This window comes from Mus musculus, chromosome 15, assembly GCF_000001635.26.
Source record: "Mus musculus strain C57BL/6J chromosome 15, GRCm38.p6 C57BL/6J".
Lineage (NCBI taxonomy): Eukaryota > Metazoa > Chordata > Mammalia > Rodentia > Muridae > Mus > Mus musculus.
Genome location: NC_000081.6, coordinates 38633148 through 38655885, shown reverse-complemented (window position 1 = coordinate 38655885; position 22738 = coordinate 38633148). Strand labels below are relative to the sequence as shown.

Sequence of the window (22738 nt, the reverse complement as noted above, 5' to 3'; positions counted from 1 at the left end):
TGCTGAAGATTATAGGTTGCCTGTTGTGGTAGTTTGAGTAAGAATGCCCACCATAAGTTCATATAGTTGAATGCTTAGTTACTAGGTGTGGCCTTGTTGATGGAAGTGTTTCACTGAGGGTGGATTTTGAGGTTTCACAAGCACACACTGGGTCTAATCTCTTTTGAGTCAATTTTAAAGTCTTCTATTAATGAGATAAAAAAAACCTCAAGTGTATCCTAATTTCCTCTGTCACCCATGAATGAATATCAAAATTCTAGTGTAAGTGTTATGATCTATGGAACTGTCACCATAAAGTCACACCATGCAACAGATCTCAGTTTGAAGGTTTATTGGGAAGGGGGTATACAGAGGCTGCCTCTGGGCAACGGTGGAGGGAAGAAGAGAGCAGGAGAGGTGGAACTGGCCTTTTATAAGTAGGTGTAGCACATGTGCATCTGAGAGAATATTCAACTTGTGACAGAGGGAAAGTGGCACATTTTGGTAGCTAGTGATGCAATGTCTGCTGTCAGTACTTAAAGGACAGAAAAGGGAAAGAGGGACAGGAATCGCAACTTCTCCCTTTTTTGGATCCTAGTTGGCAATTGCTTAGATTATCTAGAGACATAAGGTGGGGGTGGGATGAAGAGTGTCAGGTGGAACATGAACATCTCTGATGACCAGCCATTGCTGAGGGCCAGTGCTGGGGAGCTGATAGAGTAGAGAAGGAAAACAAGTAATTTTAGTTCTGGGAACTAAGTTACTCTGGTTTTGAGAATTGTAATTATTTAACCAAAGTAGAGGAGCTTTTAAAAATGATGTGACCACAGCGTGTTTATCCTCAAACATAAACAAGATGATCTGGGGAGATACTCAGCTCAGTACCTAGACAGCACATGCAGTAAAACTATGGCCTGATATCTCCTCCCAAACTCATGCTGAAATTTAATCGCCATTGTAGCAATGTTGACAGGTAAGAAGACCTCTAGGATATGATTTGAGTCATCTAGTGGATTAGTTTTATGTCAGCCTGATACAAGCTGGAGTCATTTGAGAAGAGGATCACTCAATCAAGAAAATGGCTGTAGACACGTTCTTGATAATGATGGATGTGGGAGGACTGTAGAGTGAGTCAGTCTGATGCTGCTTGTATCAGATGATAAATTCTGTACCCCAAGATCAGCAGATACTCATGTATACCAGCTTTTGTTGTATGAACCTTGTTCTCCAAGTTATCTGTGATTGGTTAATAAAGATACCCACAGCCTATAGCTGGGCACAAGAGAGGTAGGCGGGGCTTTGGTTACCAGGCTTGGGGTCTGAGGTGAGGACCAGGAGAAGGGAGGAAAGGAGAAAGAAAAAGAAAGAAGAAGTCACCATGAGGTCGGTGGATCATGAGCGCATGGCCATAAGGGCTAGCCAGCTGGAGTAGGAACAGATCAGGCAGAACATGGCCAGTGATATCTCAGGGTTATTGACAGGGAAGTAGACAAGCAGTACAGAGGGTTGATACCTGCCCAGCTCTAGTGCTTTAAGGCTTGTTATAAATATAAAGGTTTCGGGAACTAAATGATTTAAGATCAGATAAAACCCCCTGAATAATATTTAGCAAACAGCTCAGCCCACTGTGGAAGGGGGTAGGCGAGGGTGGGGGTGGGAGATCTGGGCAGGTGGTCCTGAGCTATGTAAGAAAGCATGCCGAGCAAGACACGAGGAGCAAGCCAGGAAGCAACACTCTTACTTACACAGCCTTTGCTTCAGCTCCTGATTCAGTTTCCTGCCTTGAGTTCCTGCCCTGACTTTCTCTCATGATGAACAATGATGTGGAAGCATAAGCCTTCCCAAGCTGATGTTGGTCTTCATGTTTTCTAACAGTGACAGAAAACCTAAGTTAAGAGACCAAATCATGCCTTTAATCTACACAGGAGGCAGAGGCAGGCAGATCTCTGCGAGTTCAGTGCCAGCCTAAATCATGACTCTATGTCAGTAGACAAAGATTTCAGAGACACCAGATATCTTCCAGTCACCCATACAAGTCTTAAGAGGTTTTATCCTTCTGCTTTGGGTTTATATTAGCTTCTTCCTACTCCCAGAGACTGAAACTGAACTTATTTTCCAAGGCTCAAGTCAAAGTCTAAAATTATCCTGTCATGTCAGTTGGGCCAATTAAAACCAATAGCTACTGTGGTTAGGTGCCGACTCTGTGTGAGCCACTGTACAATCCCTTAAATGTGGATAGTAAAACCCACCTCATTGAGCTACCATGCTAAGTCAATAAGCTGATATACACATAGGGTGTACCGGGTGTACCTTGAAGTCTGTGGAAATGCCCAATGAAAACTGATTGAAATGCCAGGACTTGTGCCATTGAAATGTCACAATAACAATTCGTTATCTGTCAAGATTTGCCACATCTTGGGCATCTGCAAGAGAGTAACAGTGAGGAAGTAGTCTGGAGAAAGAGAGACCGAACCAGGTCCTCCCTGAATCTCTTGGCTTGACTTTCTGAGCCTTCTGGCAAATACAAAGGTTTGTTCCAAATGAGTCCTATGGCCTGATGAAAGACTAGTTCTTTACATTTCCATGATGTGTGCCTCTGACAGTTTCCTTCACTTCCCTGTCCTGGGCTCCAAAAGCAGAACTCAGAGAGCAATGGGACCCAACAAGTCCTTCCCAAGGTGATAAGTGGGACTGGGTGTGGGAGGAGTGCTTAAAAGAAAGCTCAGTCTTAGTGGACAGGTGCTCTTCTCCCAGGCTCAGTCCCTGTAGAGATAACAGATGTCAGGCTTCACTCCGAAGCTGGGGAAGCAAATAAACAGTTCCTCTTTTTAAAATAGAGAAGAAGGAAGGGAGAACGCTGTGTGCAACTGTCATTCCCGAAGCTGAAGCAAGGGTTCAGAGCCAGCGTAAGACCCTGCCTGAAAACCAAACAAGACCAAAGGGATGCTCCCAGGCACCCCACACATCCCCTTTACAGCGCAGAGTTCCTGCTTCTGGGAAACAAAAGCAATTTAGGAGAGGGTTATTACCTAGGAATGTCAAATGTGTGGGTTTCACACTAAACCTGTGACATCCTTTCATACAACTCGGTACTGGAAAATTAGCAATTTAAATCTCACTTTGAACTGTGTGCAGTGGGAGAGCATCCAAAAACAAAACAGAACAAATTAAAAAAAAAAAACAAAAAAAAAAAACCTCTACATTCAATTACACCAAGTTAGAACACTGTGATTACCATAATAAATATTAGTTAATAAATATAATTTATAAAAGGAGCTGTTTAGAACCAAAGGGACTCTAGTGTGGCAAACAGGGCTCTGGCAGGACTCACTCTTCCCTTTACCTCTCCCTTTCCCTCCGCCTTGCTAAAAACAGATTACATTCCTGAAGCCAGCCACCAAGGTCTATTCAACTATTTCTTCTCCTGAGGCTGATTACCAGGGTCCAGCAGAGGCACTGAAGTACTGAAATACAGCAATCAAGAGCCCTCTTTGGATCACCTAATTAGCATGCCCAATTAAAATTAAACACCACATCCTAACACGGGGCTCCCCTTGTACCTTTATGAACTGCAGTTTTCCTATGTGCCATGTCTGTCCCCAATAGCTGCCCCTCCACCCCTCCCCCATCACCCCTCCCCCTTCCCTTCCCTTCCTCTTCTCCCTTCCCCATCTCCTGCTTTGTCTCTTATTCCTGTCCCTCTGGGGCAAATACATCTTTGTGCTGAGAATTTGGTCTTGGAGGTCCTGGACCAATACCAGTCCTTTCAGAAACCCACTTTAAAAAGATTCATATAGTTCATGGAAAGCCCCAAATATGGAGCTTTGAAAAACATGGGGTCCCATATTACCTGAAGGACAGGAACTGAAATGCTGACTATGGGAGGTGCATCTGCCCTGGATGGTAACCTGAAAGGGTCCTGTCTATGGAAGCCAGGCACACATGAGCATGCATGTTCCTCTACCCTGTCTAGGGAAGCCAGGTACACATGAGCATGCATGTTCCTCTACTCCTAATGTTATGTTATGAGATATAATGTGGTCAGGAGGTTGTTTGATTTCAGACCCAGGACTAGGAATTGAGGTGCATAGTTTACATATCAAAGCAGACCTGGCCTCCCGGTTCTCCCAGTATCTCTCAGTCACTACCTGGTATATCTGCCCTCAACCATGAACTTTCCAGCTCAGCTGCTGGGCTGCCCTTTCCCCAGAGGCTCTTCCCCAAATAATCCAGACATTTTTGCTCCCCCAACCCCGCTTCCCTCTCTGTGTACAGGTTCCCCTTTCCCCATGGTGACTTTCCTGGCCTCAGTTCTTGGGAGAGAGAGAGAGAGGCATAAACTTGCCTTAATATAATCTAATCTGGTTTTAATTGGCTCATTGGCAGTGGTGAAAAAATAACCTATCAGGGTCCCTGGCGGGCCCATGCCAAGGTATGGCCCTGAGTAGTGCACACCTTGGTAAATGCCACTCAACAGATCTGGTATAAAAGGTATTTATTGGGAAAAGGAGAGGAGTAAGGATCTGGAGAAGGGGTAGAGGCAGACAGACAGACAGACAGACAGACAGACAGACAGACAGAAGCAGAGCTGTGAAGGTAGAGAAGTAGGGGGCAGATAAAGACAGAAATGGGGAAGAGAGAGAGACTACCAGGAACACGTGGCAACAGAGACAGAGCATGCTTTGCTGGAGTGATGGTGGGGGGGGGGGGTTCCTTTTATACAAAGCCCATACCTGGTGCATCTGGTGGCCCCCACAGATGATGACATAAGCCATTGCTAGGTCCCTGAGAGGAGCCTAGTGGAATAGCTTGTAACTTAACATTCCTCCCTTTTTGTTTAATGAAAAATGAGGAACTAGGAAGGGGTGATGGAGTGATGAGGCAGGGATGATGAGATGACGAGGCAGGGGTAGTTGTAAGCTAACACCCAACCTCCCTAGACAAGATCCCTCCTTAAGCTTCACCCTGAAATCAGCTGCAATGCTGGTTACAAACACATCACCAGACTTGGAGATGGGCACATATGTAATCTCAACACGTAGGAGCCTAAAGCAGGAAGGCTTACAGGGTCAAAGGCCATCTTGGGTAACAGTGAGAGCCAGCCACAAACAAAGAAAAGGCACCTAGGGGTAGCCTGAAAGTGGGGTGTTGCTTGTTCCTCTGATATATCTTGGTAGTAGTCCCCTGCCTTTTTCTTCTCTTTTCTTTTTTCTCTTTCAGGTAAATTCTTACATATGCCAAGCAGACTTGGATTTGTTCTAAAGCAGAAGTGTTAGTCCTCAGGCTGCCCAAATATCCAGAAATGAGCTCAAGCTAGACTATACGGCATCTGGCAGTTAGAGCAACGCCAGCACTTCTCAGGAACTTGTGAAACTGGTTCCTCCCTTCCAAAAGGAATCATTTCCTTTACCACCAGCGAAATAAACATATGGCTACATGTGGTGGCATATCCAAGCACATGTGGTCTCCAGGGCCTCAGAGCAACAGGGCCACAGACCCTAGTAGGCCCCAGATCTTAGCAAAACTGACTCCATGATGGGGGTGCCATTCAGGCCAAAGTTCTCAGCACGTAAATAGCACCACCTATCAAAAATGAAGACAAAGACCTAATCCACCAAACACATAGTTCCGGGAAAGGCTCTAGATGTACTAACATTTTTTTTTTAACTTCTATAGTTCTGCTTCTGGCTAACTCTTCTTGTTAACTGAAGTGTGTCAACCCAGAATGTGTTTTGTGTCCTTAAAAACTCACCCTGAGGGGTTCAACAGTTAAGAGCACCAACTGTCTTTCCAGAGGTCCTGAGTTCAAGTCCCAGCCACCACATAGTGGCTCACAACCATCTGTAATGGGATCAGATGCCCTCTCTTGGTGTTTCTGAAGTGAAGATAGGAAGAATGTAGCCATATACATAAAATAATAAATAATATTTTTTTAAAAAGCTCACCCTGAGAAAGGCTCAGTGGTATATAGGGATCTGGAACCCTCAATGTAGTCAATGGCTGGCTAATAAAGACTTTCTGGTGGCTTAAACCCATGTCTGAGCAGTCTTCTCTGGTGGACACCTACAACATCAATAGCACAAATACCTGTTATACATCTCAGAGCTCCATGCTAACATGCTGGCGTCTCATCTCTCCAGGCTTCCCTCCTCTGAATACTGCTTGCTCTCTTTATAAAGCTCTCCCTTGCTCTGTTATTCTTTCTCCCATCACAGAAAGCTCTGGGCATATGCAGTCTGCTGGCCATGTGCAGTCTGCTTCTTTCTTTCCTCTGGACTCTTCCAGATCTCTCTCCCTCTCTCTCTCCCTCTCCCTCTGCCTCTTCCTCTGCCTCTCCCTCTGCCTCCCCCTCCCCCTCTCCCTCTCCTCCCCTCTCCCTCTCCCTCTCCCTCTCCCTCTCCCTCTCCCTCTCCCTCTCCCTCTCCCTCTCCCTCTCCCTCTCATCTACACTAAAAACCTTAACCATATCATAGAGTGCTCATGTTGGCAGTTTCTTTGTTGTGCCCCCTCAAATATAAGAAGATAGCCTTGACTTTCTCCTTTTTCTTCCTCCATCTCCTGAGTGTGAGTGCTGAAAGTATGTGCTACCTCTGGTTTTCTTAGTTTCCAAATATGGTGACTATAAATATTCTTAAATATTCATTGCAACAGTAATATATAAAAGCACCTGTGATTTCTACTGGTGACAAGGTCACAGGAAGGTTTGTTTTGTCTTATGTAAATGAAGATGGTCTTGAACAGGTCAATCTCCTATTTTCACAGTGTCAAGAATTACAGGTGTGCACCACCATGTCTGGCTTCAAAGTCCTAGGAACAAGTCAGTTTTGTTGACTATAGTTATAATTAAAATTTCAAGTTCATGCTAGGCATGGGTGCTATAGTAGCATGAAAACCCCACCAATGGAAAGCTGTTGTCTCCTAGCCAAAAGAACAGGATCTACTTCTGGCATAGTTTCTGCCCTTAAGAGTTAAGAGGATAGGGGATTTGGGGGGGGGAGGGTATGGGGGACTTTTGGGAGAGCATTGGAAATGTAATTGAGGAAAATACGTAATAAAAAAATATTTAAAAAAACAAAGAGTTAAGAGGAGGTGGGCAGAAAAACGTCAATTTGCCTAAGACTATCCCTAGGGTATGCGGGGTCCCAGATAAATAAATTTTAGCCTATGGTGGTGCACATCTTTAGTCCCAGAATGTGGGAAGGAGATACAGGTGGAACTCTGTGAGTTTGAGGCTGGCCTAGTCTACTGAATGAGTTCCAGGACAGCTAGGGCTATACAGAGAAACCCTGTTTCAAAAAACAAAACAAAAGAGTTGGTCTGGTTGGTTCGGGAAGGGGTAAGTAAGTTTTCCTTTTTCCTCTCTTCTGTTTTCTTTTTGACCTTGACCAGAAGAAGTCTGCTTTTCCTGGAGAAGTCTGCTTTTCCTGGTACTTCAGGCCTTTTCACTCTTCCTGTAAAGCTTCCCTCCTTACCTTATGGCTGTTTGTCTGTGCAGTGGCTGGCTTCCATGTTGCCTAACTCAAATGGCAAGGCTATTCTGTTTCTCTATTCTCTCTCCCTCTCTCTCTCTCTCTCTCTCTCTCTCTCTCTCTCTCTCTCTCTGTGTGTGTGTGTTGTTATCTATCTATCTATCTATCTATCTATCTATCTATCTATCTATCTATCTATCTAACATCTATCTATCATCTATCTATCTATCTATCTATCTATCTATCTATCTATCTATCTATCATCTATGTATCATCTATCTATCTATCCCCTTCCAGCAACTAAGATTTACCTGCCCTGGGCCTTTCCTTGAAAATTCAAATTGTCCTTGAGCTTCTGTTTGAATCCATTTGTTTGTTTATTTGTTTGTTTGTTTTAAAACAGGGTTTTACTATGTAGCCCTGGCCTGTAACTCACTAAGAGAACCAGGCTGGCCTATAACAGAGACCTGCCTGCCTCTATCTCCTGATTGATGGGATTAAAAGTTTGAGCTACCATTCCTAGTTTAAGTCCATTCTTTAAAAAAATGTACATATTTAAATACACACACATTGCCACACCACCTCCAGTAGGATCTGTGTGACGAGTTCCACAGACTGAGGCAGTTGACCTCAAAAGGGGAGGCCTCCTGGAACCGGTTGTGGAACTCTTCGATGGAGAAAAAATATTGAGCTGTAGTTCTCATGGCAATCTATCTTTTTTTGTTTTCTCTGATTCCTTTTCTTATTTACATGTTCCTGGTAGCCTAGGACAAGATCTTAAACGAGAATAATGGGTAAGAAACCATCCCTAGAGATGGGGCCACTAACATGACCTTATCCCCAGGGAAACCAATGCTTTTACTTTCTAAATCATTTACAAAACTATTATGATAAAAACTTTCCCAACAATAAAATTTCATATGACTACACGTGTGTCATCTGAGGTAGATTTCGGTATATAGTAAAGAAAGCCTTAATGAGAAAGAATTAAAATAGTTTAAATTTATATATTGAAGATTTATAAAAAACTCAGGCACTAGATGTTAAATAATAATTGACCATGGAGCTGGAAAGTTAGTTCAGCGGTTAAGAGCACTGACCGTTAAAGATTTATTAACCTGCTCCTGGAAATATGCCACTAGCCTTGGACGACAGCCCCCACTGAATACATCCTTTTAGAATTGTTCTATTTTGATGATTTATAATGATGTTACCTGTTCTGTTTGTGATTCACTGAATACATAGTTTCAGAGTTGTAATGCTTGGATGATTTTTGTGCTTCACTGTGCCAAATGATGTTTGTTGGTATTTGTGATTGTTCCACTGGATATAGTTTCTAAGAGATGTAATGTTTGGGTTTTTTAATGTATAAAATCCCCTGCTTGAGAGCTACAAAACACACTCAGATTCAAACTGCCTCTGTGTTTGGTTCTGTTTGTCACTGCCTAATCCTTACCCACCTAGCTTCAAGGACCCTCATTCCAGGGACCCCCATACCCGACTGGGGTGGTCGGTGGCAACACATATCTATCTATCTATCTATCTATCTATCTATCTATCTATCTATCTATCTATCTATCTACATTTGCTTGTGTGTGTGTGTGTGTGTGTGTGTGTGTGTGTGTGTGTGTGTATCACATGTGAGCTGCCTGCCATAAGCCCGTGCCGGGTCTTCTGATAAAGCATCAAATGACAGGCGGTGGTGGCACATGCCTTTAAACCCAGCACTTGGGAGGCAGAGGCAGGAGAATTTCTGAGTTCGAGGCCAGCCTGGTCTACAGAGTGAGTTCCAGGACAGCCAGGGCTACACAGAGAAACCCTGTCTCGAAAAAAAAAAAAAAAAAGAGTTACAGCATCAAATGCTTTAACCACTGAGCCATCTCTCTAGCCACAGCCCTAAGAATTCTAGGAGGGACCTTGATTTTCTTGGTATCATAGTGACAGAGGCCTGTAATCCCAGACTGAGTCACTATATGTAAAGAGATCACAATTTCAAGGCCACCATAGACTACATATTGACATTCTGTCTTGAGTGAATGAATGAATACGTTTCGTTCAGGAATAATGAAAATAAAGATATAATTTCCCCCTGCATCCATGTATCCATGTTCTCAGATCTTTTAACATAAAGGTCTCTGGGCTCCAGGTTAGGAATTCTTACCCTGAAAATCAATGGCTTAATTATTTTGAAGAAGTGTAAGCATTGTATTATACTGGCCAGAGCAGGCCCTTCCAGTACAAGGAGTCTGTTTCTTTCCTAGTTAAACATGGGGGCGGGGGGGGGGAGGGGGCTGATGCACCCCAGGATGGCCTCAGACTCCTTGAGGATGATCTTTGAACTCTTTTTTTTTTTTTTTTTTTTTTTTTTTTTTTGAGACAGGGTTTCTCTGTGTAGCCTTGGGTATCCTGGAACTCACTCTGTAGACCAGGTTGTCCTCAAACTCAGAAATCTGCCTGCCTCTGCCTCCCAAGTGCTAGAATTAAAGGTGTGAGCCACCACTGCCTGGCGATCTTGAACTCTTAATTCTCCTTCGCCTTCTAAGTCGTTACAAATGGTACCATCATACAGTTGATGGAAACCCAGGGCCTTATGCATGACAGGCAAGTGGTCTACCAACTGAGTACCCCTGCCCACAAACAGTTCTCAGGCTCTGGCAGTTACCTCCCACTTTGCCTGTTGGGAAGGGATTAAAGTGAAAACTTCTTTTCTTAGAGGATTTTGTTCTGGTTTATGTTATTCATTTGTTTAGTGAGGGCAAGGGAGATATGTGAGTGGAAGTCAAAGGAAGTTAAAGGTACAGGAAAAGGAACAAGTGAGGTGACTTGGGGACAAAGTAGGTCTTACTTCAGAGTTGCCTCCTAGGAGGTAAAAAATGCAATTACTTACATCTCTATATCTGTGACAGGGTCTCATACAGGCCAGCCTGGTTTTAAACTTACTGTGTAGTTAAGAATCACGTTAAACACCTAATCCTCCATTTCCAGAGTTCTAGATGTTGGGATTATGGCATATGCCACCATGGCTGGCTCTCTCAGTCAGCAAGATTGTTGAAATGGGCTGGGCGTGGTGGTGCACACCTTTAATTCCAGCACTTGGGAGGCAGAGGCAGAAAGATTTCTGAGTTCGAGGCCAGCCTGGCCTACAGAGTGAGTTCCAGGACAGCCAGGGCTACACAGAGAAACCCTGTCTCGAAAAACTGAAGGAAAAAAAAAAAAAAAAAGATTGTTGAAATGGGGAGGACCAGGGAACTCCCCAGATACTCGGGGCTCCCTTATGCACATAGGTAAAGTGGCTTAGTCAGTGTTCTATTGTTGTGAAGACATACTATGACAACAGCAACTCTTCCAAAGGGGCACATATCATTGGGGCTTGCTTACAGTTTCAGAGGTTTAGTCCATTATAATCACGGCAGGAAACATGACTTCATGGCTTCAGGCAGACAGATATGGTGCTGGAGAGTTAGATGAGAGTTCTGTATCTGGAACTGAAAATGGCAGAAAGAGATAGAGAGCCTCTGGGCCTAGCTTGGGCTTCTTAAATCTCAAAGCCAGCTCCTCCAACAAGAGCACACCTACTCCAACAAGGCCACACCTCTTGATCCTTTTAAACAGTCCCACGCCCTATGAGTCCATGGGGGCCATTTTCATGCAAAGCACCACAGATAGACAGAAAAGAAGGTGGGCCACAAAGAAGAAAGCACACCCAGGCCATGAGCCCTCTCAGAATCCACTGTGGTAATCTGCAATTGGTGAGACACCAAGCGTAGAAACAGAGTTGCTGCTTTGTGTCCCTAAGAATACTAAACACCATTGAGTGCTGAGAATAGGCAGCTGGAGAGGAAGTGCTAAACCAGGAGTCAGGAGGTCTGGCCTTGATGCTAGTCTTGCCATGTGAGCAGTTGCGCAAGGGTGCATCACTCATGCATGTGTATGGGCGCATGTTCCAGTCCTTATGGCCTTCATAAGTACACAGCTGGTGGCTGAAAACATGCTATTATTTCTGCCCCTGAGAAACCTGGGTCTCAACTGACCTCCAAGCTCCCTTTCTGGGAGGTTTGTAGCCATGAGGCTTCCTCTGATTTGTCATTGTCACAGACTTCCTTCTAAGGGAATTGGCTTCTATACATGTGACTCATCTCCACAGAGGGAACTCATGAGAGTCATGTGAAATGAACTTAACCTTGTACAAGTTAGCTGTGTGTTAGTAACCAGGCAGGCTAGGTGATCCTGCATTTCCAGTGAAGAATGGGAAGCAGGCATTATTCAAGATTTTCTATTAGGAGATTTTAAAAAGGAAAATACAAGTCACTATTGCTCGTGTGGTAACAAAAGCATTGCAAAGGAAGGTGTCTTTGTTCCAAATATGTATGAGTAAAGACACACCATTTCAAAAAAAATCTCCAAATGAAATGTATGCTTTAACTTACAGTGTCATTCCTTCAAGTCTATAACTGTTCTGCATTTGGAACAAACTTTTGTCAGCCCGTCTAGTTGAAGCATAGCTTGGACTGAAGAATGTGATTTTAAAGATATAATAGAGCATGAGTGTCATCCTATTTGCCCTCAAGGAAAGGCAGGCCACCTATAGAGTTTGTAGAGCAAATAACATTCACTTGTCAGCTCCTCCAAGGACAGACTAGGAGCAGTGGGGACAACATAGGCACTGCCATTTGGCTTAGGCAAACTGACAATCAGTGCTAACTCAGGATCTTCGTGCAAGGTTGCCAACGGCTTCGTTTTCTTGACATCATAACTAACTTCTTCCCCGGGACCATCTTGCTTCTGCTCACATCTCATTACAGCTCAGAGAGTTAGTAACTACCCTGCATTCCAAATTTCCAGAGGCTCTGATCTCCCTCAGTGGGTACTGGGTATGGTCTGAGAAAGTAGACAATACTGTGAGGTTTGGAAATTTGATCGCACACCCTCAGGCTACTCATTGGACCCCATTCACTGGTGGCCAGTAGAAGTACTAGCAGAGTTGGCAGCTCGGTGGTCACATCTTTCCCTGGGATGGACTGAGAGGTGCCACAATGGGAGCTGTGAACTAGCTGGTCCAGTGTATTTATCAAACGTTTGAGACTTTGAAGAAAAGGCTACTGGGGTAAAAAAGTTGGGTGTGTCTTGCTGTTCAATCTCCACAGAAAGGAAAGGGGCAGCTTTGATGGCTGCAGCCAAAGCCCCTTGGGTCACGCAGTGGTAGAACAGAATAAGTTTAAGACTTACAGAGCGGGCTGGCGAGATGGCTCAGTGGTTAAGAGCGCCGACTGTTCTTCTGAAGGTCCCGAGTTCAAATCCCAGCAACCACATGGTGGCTCACAACCATCTGTAACAAAATCTGATGCCCTCTTCTGAAGTATCTGAGGACAGCTACAGTGTACTTACATATAATAAATAAATCTTAAAAAAAAAAAAGACTTACAGAGCAAGTTCCTGAACTCTGAAAAAGGATGGTCTGTGTTAAAGTCAGGGCCAAGATTTGAGAGAAATCCTTTAACCCTGAGAGAGGAAATGCAGATACCTGTGGGTGTCTCCAAAGATTTTAGCACTCCAGACTCTGACCTTCCTGAGCTGTCAATTGTGCCCGTGGCGTGACGGTAACAGAGACAGAGTCAACAGCACAGAAAGACAGTCTTCATCTTGCATATAATATAGGCTAGGAAAATCCATCATTGTCTTTTCTTCCTCATCTCTGAGGAGGGTGAATAAACAAATGGATTGTAAAACTAAAGCTGGCTAAACTACTGGAATCCACTAGAGTTCCCTGGCCAGACATTTTACCAATGGTGTTATTGACAGTTAAAACTAGCTCTGCTAGAAATCACAAGCTTGATGCCTGTACCATTCATGACAGACAGAATCTCATTGTTTTCTAAATTGCTATTCTCTGGTATGACTCGGTAATGCCACACCTTGATTTATAATGCTAAAGTATATCTCTAGCCTGAGAGGTGCCTTCTGTGTTCCATAGATGGGTGACCAAATCTTTCATTACTTGGAACCCAAAAGACTGGTTCTTTTAAAAAAGAAGATACCAAAGAAAGACCACTCTCGGGCCACACTTCAGCCAAGTCTCAGGCCCTTAATTCTCAGATCCATGTCCCTCAGCTCAAGAACCTCTCCTAACTCTCTGAGCTGGGTACCAGTTGGGGACCTCACAGTAAAGTGGCAGGTCCCTTCCCAGAAGCAGATGCTACTGTGAATGTGAACAGTTTCCATAGATCACAAATCAAGGACCCTTTCTTGTTATCATGTAGCTCCTACCAAGTTTTCTCTCCTATTCTTGTTCTGCCTTTTCACTGAGCTATGGCAGATCACAAATTTCTTGCATGACTAAAGATCCTTCTTTCTGTCTTGTGACAATGTATCAGACTTTCAGATTTTAGATTGTTGTAGAATTAAACTTCTAGAGACCCGTTTGTTCCTCCCTCCCCCAAAACCCCTTTGAAACAGGGTTTCTCTGCATAGCCATGGCTGTCCTCAAACTTGCTCTGTAGATCAGGCTGGCTTTCTGCCTCCCCAGTGCTGGGATTAAAGGCATGTGCCATCACCACCCTGTGAAACCCATTCATTTTTATTCTAATTTAATCTAATTGATGCTCAGGTCTACTGACTATACTATGTAGCAGAACATGTGAAACCAAAATAGGAACCACATTGTTATTAAGAAGCTACACTGTTATAAAGTCTCCACCGTTGGTGTTAAGGAGTTACATTGTTATACATTGTTACTAAGTCTCCATCTTCCACAAGAATAAATTTTAAGTTTGTTTCCTAAACCTAATGTATCCTGCAAACCATGTTTTTCAACCTATGCTGAACTTGTAACCCCAAAATATATACTCACCTGTTTGCCTTGCTAAACTACGGGACACCTGTGGTGACTCTTCTTTTACAAGCTATGTCCCCTGGGCTTATCTACCCTACAGGTGGCCCTGTGTCCTGAGTCCCCCATTCATCTGCCCAGGTGCTAACAGCCAATTATCTCTGCTGTTTTCTATCAACCCTAACACTTTCCCATTAAAAAAAAGACCTCAAAAGCCAGTGAGAGGCTGCTCTCTGAAACCCCCAACTTCGGCAGAGGCAGTCATCTGGTCAGTCCCTTGTGAACTTTTAAATATAGATTGCTTTAATCACAGTTGTGAAAATGTTTTTTTTTTCCCTCAGGTCTAACAAACCAAGAACAATGTACAAGAATGCCGATCTACCTGCATATTTGGCAGCCTTATACGATATAATAATTTGGCTTCAGTCTCCCAAATATAAAGATGTCCATCCTGATGCTTATGTCCGAGTAAGTGCTCAGAAGTGAAGTCACCCAGCAAAGAGCTTTGTGTGCACCCCCAGAGTACAACTTTATCTGCAGAAGATTTAACTCAGCCATGTGCTTCAGTCCATTCTGTTTTTGATGAAAAGCCATGGAGACTAAGAGCTTTGACAGTTCCACTGTTACCTGGTACAACATGGACAAAAATTAAACATTAACCCAGTCCTCTAGTCTGTGTGATGGTTAATTTTTACCTTCAAGTTCACTGGGTTTGGAGTCGCATAGGACACATACCTCTGACCACATCTGTTGGGTATTTCCACACAGGCTTCATTGCAGAAGAAATATCCACCTTGAATGTGGATGACATCATGCAATAAGCTGAGATCCCAGGCTGAATGAGGAGGAAGACAAAGAGAATGGAAGCTAAGCATCACTGTCCATCTCTCTGTAATTTTCTGAATATTGACGGAATGTGACTACCTGTTTCCTGCTGTGGTCACTGCAAGAACTGTTCCTTCAACCATGCCTTCCCCTCCATAATGACTGTATCTTCATACTGTGAGCCGACATGAACTCTTACTTTCTTAGGCTGCTACCCCCCCCCCCCCCCGGCATTTTGCCACAACAAAAGAAGAAAAATAACAATACAACATGTATGTTAAATGACGTCAACCTTTCTGAATGGGCATCATTTATCAGATCTCTTCTTCCAGAGTTTGGGGTGAGTACAAACTCATGATGATACAGCGAGACACTGCTTCAAACAAACAGACAAGCAGTTTGAATTCCTGTGGTGGTTTGAATGGAAGTGGCTGCCACAGGCTCATAGGGAGTGGCACTGTCGGGAAGTATGACCTTATTGGAGATAGTGTGTGGCTGGAAAGGTGGGCTTTGAGGTTTCTAATGTTCAAGCCAGACCCAGTGTCACTCTCCCTGCTGCCTTCAAATCTGATGTACAACTCTCAGCTCCTCCAGTACCATGTCTACCTGTGTGATGCCATGCTTCCCGCCATGACAATAATGGACTAAACCTCTGAAACTGCAAGCCACCCCAATTTAATGTTTTTCTTTAAAAGAGTTGTAGCTTCACAACAACAGAAACCCTAAATAAGACAATTCCCTTATGGTTAATTTGATTTACTACTACTACTACTACTACTATTATTATTATTATTAGTTGTTGTTGTTGTTTTAAAGATTTATTTATTATTATATCTAAGTACACTGTAGCTGTCTTCAGACATACCAGAAGAGGGTGTCAGATCTCTTTACAGATGGTTGTAAGCCACCACGTGGTTGCTGGGATTTGAACTCAGGACCTTCGGAAAAGCAGTCAGTGCTCTTAACCACTGAGCCATCTCTCCAGCCCATTATTGTTTCTAAAGATATATTTTTTAGATTTTAATATGTGTGTGAGTGTGTATGTGTATGTATATGAGTGTTTTGCTTGCATGTGTGGGGCAAGTGGAACCATGTCTCCAGACAGAAAAACTGGTGAGGTGGAGCAGATTAAGAAACCCCTGATAATTTAATTATTGAGAATGACAGGCCTTTGAATCTGCTCCTGAACCTCTTCCTGCCCTGGAGCTATGACACCCCACAAAGAAGGCCATGGCAACTGGCCATCTAGGATAGAGCCCAGAGTTCTCCATGCTAATGAGGTATCTAGACAGGCCCCAAGGGTTTAACCAATAAGCTTCCCTTCTGGACATTCCTTCCTGCAAATGGTATTTTTGTTTGTTTGTTTGTTTGTCTTTGTTTTCGAGACAGGGTTTCTTTGTATAGCCCTGGCTGTCCTGGAACTTACTTTGTAGACCAGGCTGGCCTCGAACTCAGAAATCTGCCTGCCTCTGCCTCCCGAGTGCTGGGATTAAAGGCGTGCGCCACCACGCCCGGCGCAAATGGTATTTAATCTCTGGTCCACCCTGAGTAAGTTGTGTGCACTATTTTCATCATGAATAAACAATTTGGACAAGCAAGGACTATCTCTCTCATCAAGAACCTCCATGGGGGGAAGCCTTACTTATCAAGACTAAGTCTCTGGCAGGAGACCCTCTGCACTCCAGACACTCACCCCTGAGTTAAGCCGGATTCACCCTGCTCCTGTCCCTGGCTCATCACAGGCCTCCATTCTGACTCCTCCTTACAGTTCCCAGCAGCTTCTGGATATCTGGGAGTTTGAGAACCACACCTTGGCCTCAGCCTGCATCATTTCTCACCAGGAGAGATGATTCAGGCTGAGGTCCCCATTCTTTTTTTTATTACTTTTATTTTTTGTACAGTCCAACCGTTGCTCCTCCTCCAAGTCCCCCCTCCCATGATTCCTCATCCCATTCCTCCTCTCTCTGTCACTGCCTGTCACTGTGAGAATGCTCCCCACTGCACCAGACCTCCCCACTTCCTGGGGCCTCAAGTCTCTGGAGTATTAGACACATTTTCTCTCACTGTGACCAGTCAAGGCAGACCTCTGCTATATATGTGTCAGGGGGCCTCAGACCAGCTTGTGTTTATTGACTGGTTGCTGACTCAGTGTCTGGGAGATCCCAGGGGTCTGGTTTGCTGAGACTGCTGGTCTTCCAACGGAGTCACCCTCCTCTTCAGCTTCTTCCAACCTTTCCCTAAATCAACCATAGGGGTCTCCGACTTCAGTCCAATAGTTGGGTGTAAGTATCTGCATCTATCTTAGTCAACTCCGGGTTGGGCCTCAGAGGACAGCCATGCTAGGCTTCTGTCTTTAGGCACACCATAGCATCAATAATAGTGTCAGACCTTGGTGCCTCCCCATGAATTGCATCCCAAGTTGGACCAGCCACTGGACCACCTGTCCCTCAGTCTCTTCTCCATTTTTGCCCCTGAAGTTCTCTTAGAGCCAACATTTCTAGGTCAGAAATTTTGCAACCCCATCCCTCTATCGAGGCCCTGTCTATCTACTGGAGATGGACTCTTAGAGTTTCCTTTCCCCACTCTTGGGCATTTCATCTAAGGTCACTCCCATTGATGACCTAAGAGTCTCACACCTCCCAGCTCGCTGGTACTTTCTAGAGGAACCCCCCACCCCACCCCCCACCTTTGAGCCTACACATTTCCATTCATTCTGCTGGCCCTCAGGGCTTCTTTCTTGTTCCACCCCCATACCTGACCCTGACCCTCTTTTCCCCACCCACCCACCCCCATCCTCTCTCCTACCCAGGTCCCTATCTCCTTCTGCCTCCTGTGATTATTTTCTTCCCCCTTCCAAGTGAGATTGAAGTATCCTCACTTGGGCCTTTCTGCTTGTTAAACTTCTTCTTCTTTTTAATTAGATCTTTCCTTCATTTACATTTCATTTACATGGTGCATGCCTTTAATCTTAGCACTTGAGAGGCAGAGGCAGGCAGATTTCTGAGTTCCAGGCCAGCCTGGACTACAGAGTGAGTTCTGGGACATCCAGGGCTACAAAGAAAAATTCTGTCTCAAAAAACAAAAAAGTTAAAAAAAACAAATAAAACCATTTAATTGGGGCTGACTTGGTGCTCAGAGGTTTAGCCCATTAAGGCATGACAGGAAGCAGGGCAGGGCAGGCAGACGTGGTGGGAGAGAGGAGCTGAGAGTTCTGCATCTAGATCCACAGGCAGCAGGAAGAGAGTGAGCTGCTAGGGATGGCTTAAGCTTCTGGGACCTCAAAGCTCCCCACTCTGCACCCCACCCCATCCCCCACCCCGTGACATACTTCCTCCAGCAATGCCACACCTCCTCCAACAGGGCCACACCTCCCAACATTGCCACTCCCTGTGAGCCTATGGGGGCTGTTTTCATTCAAACCATCCCCTAATTATTCCTATTTTTCTTTTATTCATATGAGTGTTTTGATTGTGTGTCTGTACACCACCTGTGTTTGGTGCCCAAAGAGGTCAGAAGAAGTCATCCATTCATGGAGCTGGAGTTATGAATGTTTGTGAACCACCAGGAGACTGGGAAACAAGGCAGCCAGTGCTCTTAACCAATGAGACAGCCCTCCAGCCCTTGCTTGGTTTTTAAGAAATACACAGCAATCTACTTTGAATTTCTATCACTTTAACTCTTCTACTAGACAAAAACTAGGCTTCTGTACAGCCCATCTCGTCTTACGTTGTTGTCCTCACAAATTATATCTTTATGCATTGCATGCTTATTAACATAGATCTATAATTATTGTTTATGCAGGCGCATGTTAACTCATGAGGAAGAGAAGTTACAACCTAAAAACACAGCAATAGTGGGTTTGTATTGAACTATGTGGTTACATTTGCCAGGAGATTTTATTTGTTTCTGGGGCTTCAAAGCCCCTGTCCAGAGTCTTTTCTTTCTTTCTCTCTCTCTTTCTCTCTTTCTTCCTTCCTTCCTTTCTTTCTTTCTTTCTTTCTTTCTTTCTTTCTTTCTTTCTTTCTTTCTTTCTTTCTTTTCTTCTGGTGAAAGAACTCCTGTTAGAATTTCTTACAAACAGATCTACAAAACACACTTATCAGAGTGAGGAATATGAGCCACCATGGTGTATCTGGGCAGAGCCTTGAAAACTCTGTCCTGAGAGCCCAGCTCAAAACATACCTCACAGGTGACTGACAGGAGAGCCTCACTCAGGGTTTGGACAGTCAACGCATTCTTTTCCACTACTGTTTTGAGGCAAGGTCTCATCCAGCCTAGGCAGGCTTTCTTGCTATGTGGGAAAGAATAACTGTGACCTCTTGATCTCCTTCCTGCCTCTACCTCACAAGTGCTGGGGTCCCATGTGTGTGGCATCTACATTTTCATCCCGATTCCTCTAACTATCCATGTAACTGTGACTAATGGTCCCTTAAGAACAGCACTGATACCTTTATAAAAGAGGCCCCAGAACTGGTAAGAGAGCTCAGAAGGGGAAAATACAGTCTCCACTCAAGCCTGGTGACTTGAGTTCAGTTCCCAGAACCCACATCAAAGTAGAAAAGAGGCCCAGCCCCACTAAGCTGTCCTCCATTGCCACATGCACACTCTGGTACTCATGCCTCTGCATGTTTTTAAAGTCAATAAAAAGCAATCACAGCAAGAGCACACCGTCTATAAACCAGAAAGCCCTCAGCCAAGCTGGCCGGTGGCACCTTGGTCTGAAACTCCTAGCATCTTACTATAGCAGTCTGAACAAACTGATGGTACTGTTGTTTACACAAGGAGGAGGCAACAAGGGCTGTGAAGCCACCCAGGACTGGAGTTAGTGAGAGCAAAAACCTCTAGAACCTTTGCTGTATCTCTCTGTCTTAGATATTTTGAACTAAAGGTTGTTTGTTCGTAAGACTTTGCAACCTAAGCTGGTCTTAAATTTGCTATGCAGTGCAAGCCGGCCAGTTTTCTGCCTCAGCCTCGATGCCCAGGGTGAGGATAACGATAGGGAAAATGGATGTAGAATTACCAGTCAGAATGCCTGACTTCCATGGAAGTGAAAACAGTCTGTGATAGGCATCATTTGCAGCCAGCCTGGGCTACCTGAGACCTGGTCTCAAAAACAACCACCAAGCCTGGTGCGGTGGCACACGCCATTAATTCCAGCACCTGAGAGACAGAGGCAGGTGGATGCCTGTGAGACCAAAGTTAGTCTGCTCTACACAGTGAGTTCTAGGCCAGTCAGGACTTCATAAGTGAGACCCTGTCTCAAACAAACAAATAAAAAAATAAAATCCACAGTAGAGAATCAGTCTTGACTAGAAAGGGGGTGGGACTTACGTTTACTAGATTATATGCTACAAATTGTACATAAAGATTACTTTTTAATTATTATAATGCAGGCAATCAGTAGACGCCTTAAAATTCATAGTGAGACACTGTGAATAGGCGTGAAAAGATGAAACAGATGTCACTTCCTGGTCGGCTTCAGTGAGAAGCTGCCGCGCCCCTTCGCTTACCGCTCTAAGTTAGCTGGTGGGCGTGTCCCCTTCTGCTCAGGGAGCAATGAAGACGCTCAGCACTCTCAGTTTCCGGTGGCCACTGTAGAAAATGACTACTCATGTAATTAATGTCTTCAAACAACATGACTGTATCTATTTCTATGTGTGCACATGTGGGGAGGCCAGACGTAGTTGTTGGATCTCTGATTGCTTACTTCTTGTTTATTTACTCCCCACTTCACTCTTTAAGATCAGCCATCCTGGGTCTCATCAATAGAGACAGGCTGGTAGCCCATCAGGAGCCCATCCTCATCTCTACGCCACCATCACCAGGATTACAGACATGAGCCAACGCATCTGGCTTTGTTTATTTTATCTTACCTTGTTTTGTTTTTCTCACCTGAGCCCTCTGGATTGAACTCAGCTCAGGTCCTTAGGTTTATTTTGATAGTGCCTTCTGCATTATCCCTCTGGTCCCTTATTTTGGAGACAGGATCTTGAAAGTCGCCCAGGCTGTACTTAACTCAGGCAGGCCTCAAATTTATGATCCTCCTGCATCAGCTTCTCAGACAGCTAAGGCTACAGGTGCCTGCCACTGGGCCCAATAAAAGACTCAAAGTCTTTGAAGCTGCTCAGGTAGTTTCCATGAGGAAGTGGAAAGCACTAGTCTTTTTCTTTCAGGGTATGATCAGTTCTGACACGTGCGATATCAGAACTTTTCAAATTAAAGTGTCACTGTGAGTGCAGGGGAGGGGGGGCAGAACTGTGATCCCAGCTGCTGGGGGGGCAGATGGCTGAGGGGGGAGGACTGCTTAAGCCCAGGAGTTAAAACCAGCAGGGGTGAGCCGGGCGTGGTGGCCCACGCCTTTAATTCCAGCACTAGGATTAGGTAGAGGCAGAGGCAGGAGGATTTCTGAGTTCGAGGCCAGCCTGGTCTACAAAGTGAGCTCCAGGACAGCCAGGGCTATACAGAGAAACCCTGTCTCAAAAAACAAAAAAACAAAAAAACAAAAAAACAGCAGGGGTCATACATTGAAATTGAAATCTATCTCCAAAGGAAGAAAGGAAGAAATGAAAAGAAGCAAGAAAAGGCATTATTAAAATAAAATCTGGCCTGGCATGGTGGCACACACCTTTAATGCCAGCTCTCAAGAGCCAGCCAGGGATACACAGTGAGGACATTGGCTTAAAACCGACCAAACAAACAAACAAACAAACAAAATAAAAAGCCAAACAGACAATCTCCCCTCCCAATAATCTGAACACCAAGTTTCTAACCGGTGTGAAGCCCATGGTCAGGTCACTATCATGACAAAAAGAAAAATGAGGGCAGAGGCTGGAGAGGTGGCTCGGCAGGTAAGAGCATTTGTTGCTTTTGCAGAAGCCTCAGTTTGGTTCTTACCACCCACATGATGGCTCACAACCATTAGTGACTCTAGTTTTAGGGGGTCTGACACCCTCTTCTGAACTCTGAGGGGGCCATGGAACATGCATGGTAAACACATGTTCATGTAGGCCAAACACTCATACACACACACAAAAAAAAAGTTCAAAATAGGGAAGGAAAACAGAAAGGATGGTGCTCTTCCTGTACATTCATGACAGGCTTCAAATTGGCAGTTCAGGAGACTAGGCATAAATCTGCTTCCAAGAGCTGGACAAGTCCATGCAGGTCCAGGCCTCAGAAGCTGCCATGCCACCTGGCCTGAGGCAAGGACAATGGGTCAGCAACAGTTTCCAGCCCCCCCCCCCCAAGCAATGATTCTGGAATGTCCCTAGAGATAGAAGAGGTCACCTACCCTCCTCCCAGGAATTACCCTAATGTGCTTTAAATTGGGCTGCGAGCTCACTAGGGATCTCCATTGTGATAATGGGAGACCCCAGCATGTTGGACTTCTGAGTCCGGGGTTCCACGTGCCCCACAGGCATGTGCTCAGGCTCTCCTTCTAGCTCCTCCCTTTTCTCTGCCCTCGTGGCTCGGCCCCCATCTGTCTGTCTGCCTGTCTACACACCCACTAGTCTGCCTCTACCCCTTCCCCAGGTCCTCGGTCCTCTCCCCTAACAAGCCCCCTTTAGAGCAGATCTGTTGCATGGCGTGATTTTCCAGGGGCACACCTTGGCATGGGCAGGGACCCCTCTACCATACT

The 22738-nt window shown here is 44.8% G+C and overlaps 1 long non-coding RNA gene across 1 annotated transcript; it reads left to right on the top strand.

Annotated features, from left to right (window-relative positions):
* Window positions 1-8204: 8204 nt before the first annotated feature.
* Window positions 8205-14940, top strand: 1100001I12Rik. Its single transcript, XR_383959.1, has 2 exons — window positions 8205-8242; window positions 14616-14940. It is a non-coding gene; the product is annotated as an RIKEN cDNA 1100001I12 gene (long non-coding RNA).
* Window positions 14941-22738: the final 7798 nt, after the last annotated feature.